This window comes from Puma concolor, chromosome B1 (genome assembly GCF_028749965.1).
Source record: "Puma concolor isolate L17-30 chromosome B1, mPumCon1.1.hap2, whole genome shotgun sequence".
Taxonomy (NCBI): Eukaryota; Metazoa; Chordata; class Mammalia; order Carnivora; family Felidae; genus Puma; species Puma concolor.
Window position 1 is genome coordinate 100726616 of NC_141670.1, and position 15108 is coordinate 100741723.

Genomic DNA, 15108 nt, shown 5'->3' on the forward strand with positions numbered 1-15108 from the left:
TTATTATAATTTACATCTTATTCCTTCTCTCATGAAATTTTCCTTCGAGCTGATCTTACCTATACACTCAAGCAAACACCCTCATCTGTTTGACCATGTCAAACAATACACTGGACTAACACTCTACCTCTGCTATTCCCAGAGTCTAGAACATCTTCCACCATGATCTTCACCAATTCATACCCTCCATTCTTTTGAAAGTCTAGCTAAACATGTACCATGTTTAAAATTTCCTAAGCACTCAATAAGTATCAACTGAATAACTATCAGTTGAATGATAAAGTACATTTTCTTCATAATACCAAAATTTCAGTGGATTAAAACAATACATACAGATAACTCACTTAAGCTACATATCAAAATTTTTAATGTTTATGTACTCATTTTGAGAGAGAGAGAGAGAGAGAAAGAGAGAGCAGGGGAGGGGCAAGGAGAGAGGGAGAGAGAGAATCCCAAGCAGGTTACACCCTCAGAGGGCCCAAGGCAGGGCTTGATCCCACGACCGTGAGATCATGACCTGAGCAAATATTGAGAGTCGGAAGCTCAAACGACTGAGCCATCCAGGTGCCCACACCACATATCAATTTCAAATCTACTGGGGGACCTGCTCTACATTATTCTCAGTCATATATAGGCTATAGGACCTTATACTATTTGGAATATACCTTTTTGCATTATGGAAAGAAAAGAACATGGGAGATCATACATCAGCTTTTATAATCTCCAACTTGGAATTGAAATACATCACTTCTTTTCACATTCCAGCCCTAATTATAAGACAGCAAGATTGTGAAATCCCACTATTTGTTCGGCAGTGGAAAATTGGAAATATCACTGGGTTTCCTTGGGTGCCTTGAGATTATAGATTGCAAGATGATCTTAAGTAGGGGATATTTTCTTTCTCTTCCTTCACTCTTCCCTACCTGTATTAAATGATACATATATAGTCAGTTTCTTCCTGTCTTCCTCATCAAGAGCCCTCACATTATGCTCAGATCTCATACTCATAACTTGAAGCTTCTAACCTATTCTAAAATTGAAGTTATCAGAGAGCCAGTCATTGAACAAGCAAGCAGCCTGCCACACCCGGTTCTCAGCTTTTTATGCTTCTTCTAAGAATTTTAGATACAGAGCTTGTGGCATTCATTAGTGCAGTTAATCCTCTTTCCAGGAACATGATAGAATTGTACTTCCTGGGGCCAAGTGATGAGTGTTAGCTAATAACTTGGCCCGAAGTGGTATGTCTTCCTACCAGGCCAGAGCATACAGTTGCTGATGCAAGACCTTCTAGAGTTCTTCTTTGGACCTGGATGCCAGCACATATAGAGACAGTGGCTTCTTTGTCAGCCTAGGTCTAGAATGAGCACAGACACCTTATCAACCTGTGGTGCACATGTAGCTGAGCAAGAAATAAGCTCTCATTGTTTTAGTCCGATATATGGTGGAGCTGCTTGTCAACAGCATAATCTACGCTATACTGACGAATACAGAACTTATAAAAGCTACAGCTCAGGAGAAGCATAAAAGCTTTTATCTTTCTCATGGAATGTTGCAATCAGGAGCTGAGTCTGGCGCTGGTCCCCTGCCGGGCATGGTGCATTTGGGATCCTGTTTCTCCACAGAATTGAACTCTGGCTGCCTTGTTTGCTTTCCGAGCCAGATCCCAGCAAGCCCAGGCTACAGCTGTGTGTTTCTATTCCACTTCTGGTCCATAAAGATTCTTATCTTGTTTATGGATACTTCTTTTGATGTTTTAAAATTATTTTACCTATCACTGCCCTGTGCTTAGCCTGGAAAGAGTGCTTGGTGAAACAGTGCCACTCTTTCTCCTCAAATGATCTTAATGGTTTTAAATATCAAGTTCTCATGTGAAGCCAATAATTTGCTAATACTATGATAGAAAAAATATGATTCAGGATCCAAATCAGGATTTCTCAACCTGCATCATTGATATTTTGGATCAAATATATCCTCGGGTGGGGTGAGGGTGTATTGTACATTGTAGGCTGTTCAATAGCATCCCTGGCCTCTAGAGTCCAGGAGCCTCCCATATAAACATAAGTTCTGACAATCACAAATTTCTCCGGCCATTGACGAATTCCTTTGGGGAAGGGGACAAAATTCACTGCCAGTTGAGAATCAATGACCTAAAGGTAACTCCAAAAGAAGAATGAAGAAAATTCCCTGAAAAATTATTCATGTAATTATTAAGTATAAAGTCTCTTTAGGTCATTATTTGAGGGTGTGCAGATTTGTATTATAGATCAGGTATGCATGTGTGTGTGTGTTTACTGAAAAAAAAATGTTATATCACTATTTCATTAAGTATTTTACAAAGAGAATGAGCACTAACCATTCAAGACACTGCGTGTGAGGTACCTTATGTCAGTGTCGTTCTGTTTTCATTAGGGTGGACAGCTCATCTCCATTTGCCTGAGACTTTTCAGTTGCAGCACTGACTGTCTTTATCCCAGGAAAGGCCTCAGTGCCAGGTCCTGGGGTGGTTGGTCACCCTACAGGTAAGTTGAGCAACACTCCCGGTATATGCTTTGTGGAAAGTCCACATTATCCCTAAGAATTCTGCTAAATCCTAAGGAATAGCTATTTCTCTAGCCACTTCTTGTTCCTATTGCCTGCTCTTCCTGGATTTTTTTTTTTTTTAATCCTGAATCTTGAGTCTCTCCATTCATCTTCTTGCTGGCAGTTAAACAAATATGGACTTTATATTCTTTCTTCTATTTCAAAATAAAAGACAAGGAAAATATTCAAAAGGTCTTCTGTGTGTGGCAGAATCTACCAAAGATTTTAGAGATTATGATATCACAGAAACGTTGACTAAAATAGGATGTCATATATTCTGGATTATATAACTTCCAGAGCAAATCCACAGTACTGCACATCCACCGTGGCTCACACACCTTCTCTTTTCTCTCCCCCTTTTCCTGCTTATTCTTGACCAGAGTAGGTTAGCTCTTGGATTTACTTCCCTCACTTTAAGAGCTCATCTCTTTTTTCAGTAACTTTATCAATGTTTGTTTCTATGCATAGACAGTTATCTTTCTCGGATGAATTCTGGAATGTTTAGTAAGGTAATGTTTCTTTGACCCTATCAGACATGGGATAGGGATTTGGAGGAGAAAGAAGAATGTGTCCTATCTGGGAGGTTGCAGATGACTTCCTTGCCATGAGAGGAGACAGGAAAAGAAAAAGCATGGAAATGGGATGATGCTGGGCAATTTGGGTGACCAGCAAATATGGCTCTAGAGAAGAATCTGTGGGAAAAGATAAATTAAGAAGATTAGACTGGGAGTACATTAGGCAGAAGCTTAAATGGCCAGATACAGACATGGAAATTGATCTCATAGGAAGTAAGAAGCCATCAAATGATTTCAAGCAATGGAGTGATGTAATTTAAATGAAACCTTATCTATTAAGCCATCAAACGATTATTTTCCCTTTTAATTATTTCAGTCCTATGTTACTTTCTCATTCATTAACCAAAAATATCTTAATATTTAACTTTATAATCACACAAAAGTCTCCATTTTAGGGACCACGTTGCACCTTCTTGTCTCTCTTCATTATCTACAGTAGTTTTAAACTAACAGGAATGGCAAATTAAGCTTCTTGAATGATTTTTATGAATTAATATTATCGGAATACTTACTGTCCAATATATTGTGTATTTTTATTTGAAAAAGTGCTGTTGTTAGACACCCTTCAAAAAAGGTAACATAATGAAAGATTTATAAAGTGGTAATACCACTTTAGTTATTTTTTTTCCCTCCGTAGATAAGCAGATATTTTTTCCCAGTGTAAATAAAATAAATACAAAGGGTGGGATATTTCAAAAAGTTTATATTTGATCTGCTCTTAAGCTTTTAAGGGTGATATTTGGTGACATTTTAGATTCTTCCTTACTATGTCAGATGGGACTTCATTCAGAAAATAATCAAAACCACTTTCTGTCTATAAATCCCCAAGTGTGCTGAGGAAAAGTTATCTTCAGTCTGTTGAATCATCAGTGAATAAAGGCTATTGTTCCTCTCTGATTTTAGTTCTTTGCTGGTGCTGAAATGAGAATAGTCCTTGCTGGTTTTATATCATCAGGACATCTATAACACACGTACATGCACACACTCAAAAATAAGTGAATATTTTTATATTCTTGCTACTTTTAGTCTCTTTTCTGTTCTTTGTTCATTTACATACATATTTTTCAGTTCTATCTCCAGAAATACACTCATTTGTCAGCTGAATTTGTCAGATGACTATTACTGAGGAACCAGTATTTTCCATTTGTATTATACTTTTCCTTGTAATAAATGAGACAGAATAAGGTTAAAAATATAATACTGCAAAATGTACTCACAAGTTGACTAAGGGCCCAGACCTGTATCTGTGTACCTCATTCTTCTGTGTAAAAACCCATTAATAAATTTCTATTTAAGTGAAGGTCGGCTGAGAATGAAAATGACACATTGTGTGTTGTTCTTGTGTCACTAAACTACACAGACATTACTATAATTACTCATACTTTATTTTTGCGTGTTAAGCCTTTTTTTTTGTAAACTTTGGTTTGTTTTAATAGGTAAAAGAGGAAGAATTTTAAAATATTTCCATTACCTCACCAATATAATCACCATGCATTCACAAGCTAAAAGCTAAAAGCAATAAAACAATGTTTATTCAAGCTAAAGCCATAAAATTATGACCAACAAGTATAAATATGTGTGGCAAGGTGCTTGAGATAGTAATTATCTCCATCTTTTTAATGTTCTTTAATGCAAGTCTAACTAATAGGGCAATAAGAATTATCCTGAATGCTAGCAGGTTTGTTTCATAAACCGGTTCATGGGGGTGCCTGGATGGCTCAGTCAGTTAAGCATCTGGCTCTTGGTTTCAGCACAGGTAATGATCTCACGATTCATGATAGTGTGGAGCCTGCTTGAGATTCTCTCTCTCCCTTCCTCCCTCTCTCCCTCTCTCGCCCTCTCTCTCTCCCTCTCCCCCTGCTCATGTTGTCTCTGTCTCTCTCAAAATAAATAAAACCTTAAAAATATAAATAAGTAAACTGGTTTACAATCAGGCTAAAATCTTTACTCCACTCATACTCTGTCTCTCTCTCAAAAATAAATAAAGGTTAATAAAAAAAATTTTTAAGGAAAAAAAATATCTTTACCTTCTAAGAGTACTCAGAGCCATTTAATTTGCTCTTTCTGAAGAGCTGTGTCTTAGGAGAAAAAGACTGAAATCCTGATGAATCACCTGTACCCATACCCATCTGTAGGACAGGATTTAGTCGTGGTTCCATCCAGGCCTGGATCGTTTCTTCAACATCTGCTTCAGTTCTGTCCTTGGTGTGTTAGCATCATCTTCAGATTGGTTTCCACTACTGTTGGAAGACAGATACTAGCAGCCATTGAAGGCAATATGGTTCACATCTAAGAAGAGAGCAACATTTATTCCTATAAGTACTATAATCCTAAAATCCACGCTGATTGGACTGTCTCCAAGTCATTCCCTATGATCAAGCAATTGTTATGTACTAACTTGCTAGCCCTGATCAATCTGAACCTTTGTGGCAAGTTAGACAAAAAACCCCTGTCTGTCTTAGATAAACACCCCAGTGCTAAGTGTTAAGCTAACGTCACAAAAAAAAAAAAAAAAAAAAAAATGCTGCGACATAGTAGAATAGGGATAGAGTAGATGTTGATGAGAAAAGTCACAATGACTTCTGCCACAGATGAGCTCCCTGGATACAAATCCTGAAAGGGGGTTTGGTATTCCTGGTGTTTATTAGGGGGTACCTTTGGATGAACACCTGTGGAGGAAGGAAGAGAAGATAAGGAATGGGCAGAGCAGCAGGACCAATAAGTTTCACGGACCCTCTTAAGAGTTCTCAAGCCAGAATGTTTCTTCAGAGTTGTTCTCAGCTCCGTCAAAATGGCCAGGCATTTGCTTTTCCGTACAAATCGTTGGACGTGGCTATCCAGGAAGGGCGTGTGACTTTGGTGCTTCTCGGCAGGTAAGGCAATTCCTAAAGGGGACGAAAGCTTAAGGCACCTGGTGACAGGATCCCCAGCAGCTGAGCCAACAAGTTCTTCATATGATACCTGCCACATTCACTACAGGCCCTACAATGTAACATGCAAAATGTTCGTGAATATCCCATGTGAACTGGTTGAACTCTGAAAGTGAATCATGTTGCAAGTTGACAATGGAGTTCAAAGATTGGTTTGATTAATTCTATGCTTTTCCATCTATTCGGAGTTAGACTGAAACAAAATGTAACTTTTTTCTTTCCTAATTACTCCATATTAGTCTCAAATCCCGAAGAAGCAGAACGCAGGGTAAAAATTCTTTGGAAATATCAATCTACCTCACATTTAGCTTTATAAACCAAATGCAGGGTTTTGGGTTACTAGCTCAGTTACACAGCAGCATAAAATCACCCTCCCTCATCCTAATAAAATGGACAAATAGTTTTTAAGTGGAGAGAGGAAGAAAAAGGATAAAAAATCCTTCACTACCTCTCTCTCTCTGCCCCTCCTTCTCTCACGCTGTCTCTTTGTCTCAAAAAATAAATTAAAAAAAAACCTTTTAAAAAATTCCTTCACAAACAGCCACCAAATAAGGAAATGTGAACAAATGAAAGCCATATACCTCAAAAAGCAAAGCTAAAGAAAGAAACAGAGGATTCTGATGTGACAGGTGGTAGAGTCTAGGTCCCCCAGCCAGCTTCCTTGCTCACAGATCAACCATGAAAAAAGAAAATGACTTTACAAAATTCTCTGAACTCTCATTAAAACCTTCCATTTGGAAAAATGTGGACTGAGCAGAAGTAGATAAGCCTTTTGATTTTTTCCCTCTACTATTCTATATAGTTTGATATTTTAAATATTTTTTATTTATTTATATTATTTATTTATTTATTTATTTATTTTTATTTATTTTATTTATTTTTATTTAAATAGGGGTTATTTTGTGAAAAAAATCAAAATAAGAAATAAAAAATTAGCTCGTGTCACATAAACAGTACCTACTTAAAAACATCAGGATAATACATGGGAATCTGTGAGTTGAACTTGGCCAATGTCCTTTTTGCTCATCATATCCTCAATAGACATACTCCCAAAAAAGAGCTGTTTGATTTTTTAAAAATAATAAGAGTTATACTATGTCAATTTTCTATATTATTTTATTCTAAAGAGATGAGACTATCTCTTATATTACCTTGCCTATTTGTGTTATTTAATCAGTGTACATTGAAAAAATTACTCTTCTCTTCCTAAGCCCTTTATATTATACCTTTTTTCTATATGCTTATACAGTAGGTATTATTAGTGACAAATGAAAATCATGTATTTGTTGTGTCAGCCAATAATGGATGCCCCATAGGAAACTACTAGTTGGGGTCACCCCCAGGGACACCTCCTTAGGAGCCATTATGTATTACTAAAGCCTAACTTTCATGTTTCAAAATAATGGTCCTAGAAGGCTGCCTTCTCAGTGCACATCTCAGGGATACAAGAATATTGAAGTTCAGGAGATGATTCTTTCCCTCTACTCTTCCTCTTGCCTCCCACCGTGCTTTAAGTGGTTGAACTTAAGAAAGAAAGAAGCGGAGAGGGGGAGGAGAGAGGAGAGCAAAAAAAAATATTTGGCTAAAAGGAAAAGAAGGAATGCATATAAGTAAACTCAGTCCTTAAAGACCATTCTATGTTAATATCATCCAACTGTCATCATTGGCTCTGTGTGGGGGTGCCAAGAGACCTGAATTGTAGTTGCAAATGTATCACGAATTAGTCAGGATTCTCCAGAGAAACAGAAAAAATAGGATATATATACAGCTATATAGAAAAGGGAATTTCTTATAGAAATGGGCTCACATGCTTATGGAGAACAAGAAGTCCCACAGTCTGCCACCTGCAAGCTGGAGAACAGGAAAAGTTACTGGTATAATTCAGGCTGAATCGGAAAGCCTAAAATTCAAGTGCTTATGGTGTAAGTCCTGGTCAGAGTATAAAAGCCCAAATCCCAGGAGCTCTGACATCCCAGGGCAGGAGAAGGTGGGTATCTGAGCTCGAGCAGAGAGAATTTGCCTTTCCTTCTTGGCCTTTATGATCTATTCAGGCCCTCGACAGATTCAGTGATGCTCAATGCCTTGGTGAGGGTGATCTTCTTTACTCAGTTGCCAGATTCAAAGGCTAATCTCTTCCAGAAACACCTTCACAGATACACTCAGAAGTGTTTTACCAGTTAAATGGACATCTCTTAGTCCAGTCAGATTGACATATAGAATTCATTATCACATATCTTGGCAATCTTCTTGGTCTTTTCATACTTCATGTTTATCATTGGTGATAGATTGACTGGTATTCTTTTTTTTTTTTTTTTTTAATTCTCAAATTAGCTAACACACAGTGTAGTTTGGGTTTCAAGAATAGATTCTCATGATTCATCACTTACATACAACATCCAGTGCTCATCCCAACAAGTGCCCTCCTTAATGCCCATCACCCATTCCCCCCCATCAACCCTCAGTTTGTTAAGGACTGGTATTCTTAGGGTTAATAAGAGAATTGATTATGTAAAAACACTTTACAAATGGTAGCATACTATAAAACATAAGTGAAACTGGATGCCCCAGTTGTATCCAGCCTAAACTAATTTAGACTCAGTTTGCCAGATCAGAGGGATGACGACTATTCCACTTGTTATTGTATAGAAGGTATTTTATTTTCAGGCTAAAGAAGAAAAGAGGGGTGTGTGTGTGTGTGTGTGTGTGTGTGTGTGTGTGTCCAGCACCGGGGCTAGTCGAGGAAAGGAAGAAAAAGCAGAATTGAGTGAATAACTTGGTGTCTGTTCCCATTCAGTCTGTGCAGAGACTATCCTTAGTGGGGTAGAGATTAAATCAAATAACTGAAGAAGGTGTTCACATGAAGTTCTGTGCATTTCTAAGTGCTAGCATGGTTCCTTCGTTCAAGTGAAAATATGTGACAGGATTCAGGAGAAGACTCACTCTGTTTTCCCAGCCCCCATAGATTTCCCACAAGTGTTAAGGGCCAAACTCAGCCAGCAGAAAACAACTGTTAAGCCAAGTGGGAGTGGCAGACAGATGATGGCACCTGGTATACCAACACTCCCATGCAAGATACTAGTGGAAGTGGAAACCCACCTGCAAAATGGTCTGCAGAGAGCAGACTTCCTCAAGGAAGCTGAAGAAAAGAATATCGACACAATTGCTTCTGAGTTATAAAAAATCTTCCAATGCCTGAGGGTTTGCATCACCAAATGTCTAAAACTGGAGAACTTTAGGTATGGATTTTAATATTTGTGCCCTCAGGTGGGTGAAGCTTGATAACTTATTTAGAATGCCATATATAGGTAGCACCTATGTAACAAAATGTCCATGTCATATGCTCATTTATAATAAAATTTTATTTTATGGATTTAGTTTCTTATGGAACATAGAACATCAACAACATAAATTAATCTGTGTAAAGAATGACATATCTTACTGTACCTGGCCCATCCCATACAACTGAAATACTGCCCTGCATAATTTCAAACTCCTAAATTCCAACCCAAACTCCTAAAATCAGGGGTTTCAAATTTTGAAGCCATGAAACCCTTTCTTCAAATGAAATCTCTTAAATCCCAATAGAAGCACCAATTGACAACCAACATAATGAGCAAAGAAAATATCGTTACCTTTACACCTGACACTGGAATTTTTCTTTTCCTTTTTTTTTATTTGTTTGTTTCTTTTGAGAGAGGGAGTGCAGCAGAGGAGGGGCAGAAAGAGAGGGGGAGAGAGACAATCCCAAGCAGGCTCCACACTGTGCAGAGCCTGATGCGGTGCTTGAACGCATGAACTGTGAGATCATGACCTGAGTTGAAATCAAGAGTCAGATGCTTAACTGACTGAGCCACCCAGGTGCCCTTGGAATTTATCTCACAGAGATAAATGTTTTACTGAGAAATCCCCTTGCCCCTACAGAAGGATTGTATGTTGGCTACAACACAGCATAAACATAAAGGAAGAAAGAAGAGGTGTATGTTCCTAGGATAATCTGGGGAAGAAAAAAGAAGAGGGAGACCTACTGTAGTCATAAATCCTTGTGTTCTGTGTGTTGGTTTAAAATGTAAAAATCAGTGAATGTTACCATGGCATGGAGGTCAGAAACAATGTACAGAGAGCATACTCTCTGAGCCACATTCAAGAGTCAAGACATGCAGATGGCCCTTGGGATTTTCAAAAATATTTAACAGGTTTTAAATGACCTGACATCTATTGATTTGGTGTGGGCTTGGGCCAATTTTAGTTGAATTTCACATGGCAGGTAGGCCTAAGCTAACATTCCAAATGCCTTAATGAAAGCTGAATTGTCTCTTAGAAATGTATGTGGGAGCATAGGTATCCATACAGTGGTCAGGCTCTGTCCATTTGGGAACTCCTGGACCATCTTCATAGATCTCCCAAGGAAAACAGTGTGAAAATAAATTAACCAAATGATCTTCAGAGTGATTTCTAAAAGAAAGAATCAGACTGAATTTTATAGACTTAGTATATAGACTTATTTCTATGCTGTGTTCCTTTGTTGTAGTTTATGCCAAATTCAAGAATTGTGCTCTTGGGCTGTTCCCCCCACCCATGAACATATTTAAACTGAATGAAATCTAGTATAACATCCATCACTTTTCTGTCCCTTCATCTTTTCCTGTCCTAAGGCTATGCAGGGAAGTACTATAGTTACCAAGAACTGTAATAGACCTAACCATTTTCCTACAGATGTGCAGAACTAGTCTTTAATCAGACTTGCAAACTTTCCCTGTTGAAGAACTTATTCACTCAGTCATCACTTTAAGTGGTGGCTAGGTTCAAGATACAACGGGAAAGGCAGGAAATGACATGGCTTTACCTTTGATAAGTTTCCAGTCTAGTGAGGATGAAAAGGAAAAAGAAAAAAAATCGATTATAACATGATGTGATACATATTACAAAATAGGTATAAAATACTGTGAAAACATGGTGGGGAGAAAAAAAAACAACACCACAAAAAATTATGAAGTCTGTTTGAAAAAGTTGTCACCTGCCAGAAGCAAAGTTCCAGATCAGTCTCAAAGGATGAGTGGGAGTTAGTCATGCAGAGAAAAGAGAAAGAGATAATGGGGGAGAGAGGAAGGTATACATGGTCTAGACAGAGAAACAAACATGAACAGGGCATGGAGAAGTAATTAACCCTGCATGTTATCCTTTCAGTTGCAGTTGACCAGGCTTTCAAGTGAGGAAAACAATAAGGCCCAATTGACAAGTCTTTATTATTTTTACTAATAAAACCAAATAAAATGTGTCAACCTTTTTGTTGTAACTGTTAAATTTCCTCTGGCGAACACAACGCACCATCTCATTACATTTTCTTACTGTAGTCTCAGGGACAACTTTTGGACTTAGGTGGATCTCCTATTGAAATTGTGCTAATTCTGGGGATGCCTGGGTAGCTCAGTTGGTTAAGTGTACAACTTTGGCTCAGGTCATGATCTTGTGGTTTATAAATTCGAGTGCCACGGAGGGGTCTGTGCGGACAGCTCAGAGCCTGGAGCCTGCTTCGGAATCTCTGTCTCCCTCTCTGCCCCTCCCCCATTCTCTCTCTCTCTCTTTCTCTCTCTCTCTCTCTTTCTCAGAAGAGGATAAACATTAACAAATTTTTTAATAGAAATTGTGCCAACTCTGGCCAGCAAACAGCGATAGAATACATGACAACAGAAATTTGACATTGTAAAGTTTTCAGGCTACATTCAAGAGAAGTGGCATAAATCAAGTCAGGTTTTAACGTGCTTATACAAAGTGAGCCTTCAACCATTTAAAATTTCACTCATCATCACTAATTATAATTCTATACGTTTTTGAAGGCTTTATAGTTCAACCCTAGCATTTTGCTCAAGGCTGACACTTGGGCTTTCTCTTCAAAACTTCATAAGAATTAGAATCAGGTAAAACCAGTTTAGCAGATCTTGTAGAGGGTGAGTTACAATCTCTAACACTATCCCATACTCCAAACACTTACCCCCAAATTGATGGGTGCTGCTGCTGGAATGTCAACATTCTCAGAAATACTGTCAACAAAAGCAAGGCTGGTCTCCAAAATTTTCAAAACAAGTAACTGAATAAGGTACTATTTTGAAACATGACTTCTTTATAGCTGATTTTGGAATTATTGACCACATGTAATTTTATTTATCTGGACTCTTTCAAAAAGAAAAACTCCCAGAGCCTTGTGCATTGATAATGTTTTAATTTTTTTTTTCTTAAATAGTAGGTCATGAAAAATTTTGAGGGCAGTGGAATTGCCTGGAAAGTCATATAAAATTATAATCATTTGTAACTCTAACAGTCAAAGAAAAAGAGTATTCATAAAAAACCCACAGGCAATCATGAAATTAAAAACTGGAAGAACATAAGGCATTTTGTTTTCATTTCAAAGTGCCAATAAAAAGTGGCCCTTCAGAAGACTGAGTAACCTTAAATATATCATCACAGAAGCATAGAATTTTAATGTTTGGAAGGACTTCAGACATCATCCACACAACCTCTTTATTTGATATATGAGTAACTCAGGTCGATAAAAAAATAAATGGCAAGCCTAAATTCACCAGGAGAGCAGCAATTAGGTAATAGAGCTCTTGACTATTAGCATTTGATTTTTTATAGACATTACATAGAGGTATACCTTTCGGAAATATTAAACTATATTTTTTTTTCACCTGTCTTATCTTTTTTAACTAAGGAACTCCATTCAGATCAAAAGACACGAGGCCCCCCTGTCTTGGCAGAATCAAAGTCTAAGGGAAGCAACGTCTAGTTTTTCACTCAAAAGCTACGGTCCAGATGAAAGAAAAGACTAGGTCACAGAATATTACATATTTAGTGTGAATCAGTTACTTATTCCCCATTCCCTCTGCTGTCCTTATATATAAAGAGAAAAACATCCTTCAAGAAGAGAGAGAGAAAAGTGAGCATCAGAGAGGACAATTAAAAAAGTGGGCTTTGTCAGTGCACATTCCAAAAGAAAGATGACCAATGAGCAGACAAGTTGGTGACTGTAAGGCAAAGAGGATCAGATGCCCACTCACAGGGAAGCAGTAGACTTGAAGGAGCTTCCTGGGTGAAAGGGCAAAAGCAGCTACTTTTGTAGAAAGTAGCTTTCTACTTTCTACTATTGTAGAAAGTCACTGCATCACTCCAGGGATGGAGCTCAGTGACGAGCTCCAACACAGCACAGAAATTTGGGGTTACCAGTTAACTGAATGGTGATAAATTAGGAACATTGAACACCTGCCACCCAGGAAAAAAAACAAAAACAAAAAACAGTGATTCGTTTTGATTAACAACAACAAAAAAAGACTCATATTCTCATTGTGAGTTTGCAGTTTCTGACTACAGGGTCTTAGTCAAAAACTCTTTCCCAGGATTTAAAAACTATATAATCTACCAGCACAGGTACTACTTCATAGCAAAGGAAGTGCAGATGTGAGCTTGTTCACGGGATTTACTAGTTTTATTGCATACTATACCACCCAGAAGTCTCTGGCCTGGTAAAATGACAGAAAGAGGTGGAGAAAATACAGCTGAAGCACCAGCTTAGAGAAGGTAACCTGACAGGATTTGGTGCCATCTTCCAGGATGCAGTGCATACTCTAAATCAATGACTTTTATATGCTTCTGTGTCTCCAACAGGTGGAATACTTGGATCCAGAATCTAAGTGGTGGAAAGAGGAAATACTTAGGTGCTATCACTGCTAGTGACATTATTGGGAAATTGGTACTTTCCATTCCTGCAACTCTGAACCACTAGGGTTTAGAAGTCCTGGTTCCCAACAGGAAAACACTTCAGTCAGGAGATGCAAAGAGTTCCATTTGAGTATAAAGATCAGTTGCAACTGGGTCACTTTGGGCTCCATGCATTGAGAGTCCAGGAATCAGGGGTGACTGAGTGGCTCTTGTCAGTTAGGCATCTGACTCTTGATTTTGGCTCAAATCATGATCTGACAATTCATGAGATCTAACCCCATGTCAGGCTTTGCACTAACATCACAAAGCCTGCTAGGGATAGTCTCTCTACCTCTCTTTCTGCCCCTCCCCTGGTCGTGCTATCTGTCTCTCTCAAAATAAATAAATAAACTTAAAAAAGGAGAGAGATTTGGGGTGCCTGGGTAGCTCAGTCAGTTAAGTGTCAGACCTCAGCTCAGGTCATGATCTCCCGTTCTGTGAATTCAAGCCCCACGTTGGGATCTGTGCTAATGGCTCAGAACCTGGAGCCTGCTTGGGATTCTGTGTCTCCCTATCTCTCTGCCCACTCCCCCCCGCCAAAAAAAATAAATAAAACATTCAAAAAGAGAGAGAATTCAGGAATCAGAAAAAAGACTTAGCATCTTGGAAAGGATGGTTGATCTTTATCACCATGTAGGGCTTCTGTTACACAAGGGGACCAGTGTAATAGCTGTTTCAACCAAGATACTTGAGTATCTTTTTGGTATCTGTGTGCAAATTTTATGGTAAACAGAAAAAAAAAAAATGTAACCATAATGGCTGAGCTAGCCTGTATAGGGCTCAGACTTTTCAGGAAATGAGATCTGTGTTATATCACTAAGGAAGGCACCATGAATAGTAGAGAAAGTAGCTTAAGATCAAAGAAATCTAAAAAAGATAGTACAGAGGGGAAACGGTATCATGTGTGGCCCAGAGACCAACGGCAGTGGTAAAAGTTACAGTTCTTCTCACTAATTTCCCAGGATTAAAAGCCCAAAGAAAGCTGAAGAGAAACATTCCTAAATTTCATACAAAGGTGTGATTCTGTGTGGTGCAAGGAGTTGACTATGGTGCATGCTGTGACTGTCACCTAGTTCTCTCTTCTAGAACAAAAAACTTAATTTTCCATGTTCTCGGGGGGCTTTATGCAGAGATCCCTCAACTGCCAGCCTTCTTCTCGAGGTGCTTTTTAAAGATAGCTGCCTCACCAAAGGGCAAACCCTCTTTTCCAAGCAGCTCACATTCAAAGACCAATCAACATGGGAGTGTAAAGCCCAAATCCCTCACCCCAG